Source organism: Dermacentor andersoni, unplaced genomic scaffold (genome assembly GCF_023375885.2).
Source record: "Dermacentor andersoni unplaced genomic scaffold, qqDerAnde1_hic_scaffold ctg00000050.1, whole genome shotgun sequence".
NCBI classification, from domain to species: Eukaryota; Metazoa; Arthropoda; class Arachnida; order Ixodida; family Ixodidae; genus Dermacentor; species Dermacentor andersoni.
In genome coordinates, this window is record NW_027314763.1 from 828,510 (window position 1) to 831,637 (window position 3,128).

Sequence of the window (3,128 nt, forward strand, 5' to 3'; positions counted from 1 at the left end):
TGCTTTTGGCAGAACGCGCACGTGAATTTCCACCAAACGACGTGCTAAGCATGCCGATGCTGCTCTTTTTAGCACCCGCGCACGGATTTGTGCGAAAACGCGTTTTAAAGCATGCACATGCATCTTTTGGTAGACGCGGATGATGTTTTCTGCAAAACCACAAGATGTGCATGCAAATAGTGCTTTTGGCAGAACGCGCACGTGGATTTCTACCAAACGACGTGCTAAGCATGCCGATGCTGCTCTTTTTAGCACCCGCGCACGGATTTGTGCGAAAACGCGTTTTAAGCATGCACATGCATCTTTTGGTAGACGCGGATGATGTTTTCTGCAAAACCACAAGATGTGCATGCAAATGGTGCTTTTGGCAGAACGCGCACGTGGATTTCTACCAAACGACGTGCTAAGCATGCCGATGCTGCTCTTTTTAGCACCCGCGCACGGATTTGTGCGAAAACGCGTTTTAAGCATGCACATGCATCTTTTGGTAGACACGGATGTCGTTTTCTCCAAAACCACAAGATGTGCATGCAAATGGTGCTTTTGGCAGAACGCGCACGTGGATTTCTACCAAACGACGTGCTAAGCATGGCGAAGCTGCTCTTTTTAGCACACGCGCACGGATTTGTGCCAAAAACGCGTTTTAAGCATGCACATGCATCTTTTGGTAGACGCGGATGATGTTTTCTGCAAAACCACAAGATCTGTAAGCAAATGGTGCTTTTGGCAGAACGCGCACGTGGATTTCTACCAAACGGCGTGCTAAGCATGCCGATGCTGCTCTTTTTAGCACCCGCGCACGGATTTGTACGAAAACGCGTTTTAAGCATGCACATGCATCTTTTGGTAGACGCGGATGCTGTTTTCTGCAAAACCACAACATGTGCATGCAAATGGTGCTTTTGGCAGAACGCGCACGTGGATTTCTAGCAAACGACGTGCTAAGCATGCCGATGCTGCTCTTTTTAGCACCCGCGCACGGATTTGTGCGAAAACGCGTTTTAAGCATGCACATGCATCTTTTGGTAGACGCGGATGATGTCTTCTGCAAAACCACAATATCTGTATGCAAATGGTGCTTTTAGCGGAACGCGCACGTGGATTTCTACCAAACGACGTGCTAAGCATGCCGATGCTGCTCTTTTTAGCACCCGCGCACGGATTTGTGCGAAAACGCGTTTTAAGCATGCACAAGCATCTTTTGGTTGACGCGGATGTTGTTTTCTCCAAAACCACAAGATGTGCATGCAAATGGTGCTTTTGGCAGAACGCGCACGTGAATTTCCACCAAACGACGTGCTAAGCATGCCGATGCTGCTCTTTTTAGCACCCGCGCACGGATTTGTGCGAAAACGCGTTTTAAGCATGCACATGCATCTTTTGGTAGACGCGGATGATGTTTTCTGCAAAACCACAAGATGTGCATGCAAATAGTGCTTTTGGCAGAACGCGCACGCGGATTTCTACCAAACGACGTGCTAAGCATGCCGATGCTGCTCTTTTTAGCACCCGCGCACGGATTTGTGCGAAAACGCGTTTTAAGCATGCACATGCATCTTTTGGTAGACACGGATGTCGTTTTCTCCAAAACCACAAGATGTGCATGCAAATGGTGCTTTTGGCAGAACGCGCACGTGGATTTCTACCAAACGACGTGCTAAGCATGGCGAAGCTGCTCTTTTTAGCACACGCGCACGGATTTGTGCCAAAAACGCGTTTTAAGCATGCACATGCATCTTTTGGTAGACGCGGATGATGTTTTCTGCAAAACCACAAGATCTCTATGCAAATGGTGCTTTTGGCAGAACGCGCACGTGGATTTCTACCAAACGAAGTGCTAAGCATGCCGATGCTGCTCTTTTTAGCACCCGCGCACGCATTTGTGCGAAAACGCGTTTTAAGCATGCACATGCATCTTTTGGTAGACGCGGATGAAGTTTTCTGCAAAACCACAAGACGTGCATGCAAATGGTGCTTTTGGCAGAACGCGCACGTGGATTTCTACCAAACGACGTGCTAAGCATGCCGATGCTGCTCTTTTTAGCACCCGCGCACGGATTTGTGCGAAAACGCGTTTTAAGCATGCACATGCATCTTTTGGTAGACGCGGATGATGTTTTCTGCAAAACCACAAGATGTGCATGCAAATGGTGCTTTTGGCAGAACGCGCACGTGGATTTCTACCAAACGACGTGCTAAGCATGCCGATGCTGCTCTTTTTAGCACCCGCGCACGGATTTGTGCGAAAACACGTTTTAAGCATGCACATGCATCTTTTGGTGGACGCGGATGCTGTTTTCTGTAAAACCACAAGATGTGCACGCAAATGGTGCTTTTGGCAGAACGCGCACGTGGATTTCTACCAAACGACTTGCTAAGCATGCCGATGCTGCTCTTTTTAGCACCCGCGCACGGATTTGTGCGAAAACGCGTTTTAAGCATGCACAAGCATCTTTTGGTTGACGCGGATGTTGTTTTCTCCAAAACCACAAGATGTGCATGCAAATGGTGCTTTTGGCAGAACGCGCACGTGAATTTCCACCAAACGACGTGCTAAGCATGCCGATGCTGCTCTTTTTAGCACCCGCGCACGGATTTGTGCGAAAACGCGTTTTAAGCATGCACATGCATCTTTTGGTAGACGCGGATGATGTTTTCTGCAAAACCACAAGATGTGCATGCAAATGGTGCTTTTGGCAGAACGCGCACGTGGATTTCTACCAAACGACGTGCTAAGCATGCCGATGCTGCTCTTTTTAGCACCCGCGCACGGATTTGTGCGAAAAACGCGTTTTAAGCATGCACATGCATCTTTTGGTAGACGCGGATGATGTTTTCTGCAAAACCACAAGATGTGCATGCAAATGGTGCTTTTGGCAGAACGCGCACGTGGATTTCTACCAAACGACGTGCTAAGCATGCCGATGCTGCTCTTTTTAGCACCCGCGCACGGATTTGTGCGAAAACGCGTTTTAAGCATGCACATGCATCTTTTGGTAGACACGGATGTCGTTTTCTCCAAAACCACAAGATGTGCATGCAAATGGTGCTTTTGGCAGAACGCGCACGTGGATTTCTACCAAACGACGTGCTAAGCATGGCGAAGCTGCTCTTTTTAGCACACGCGC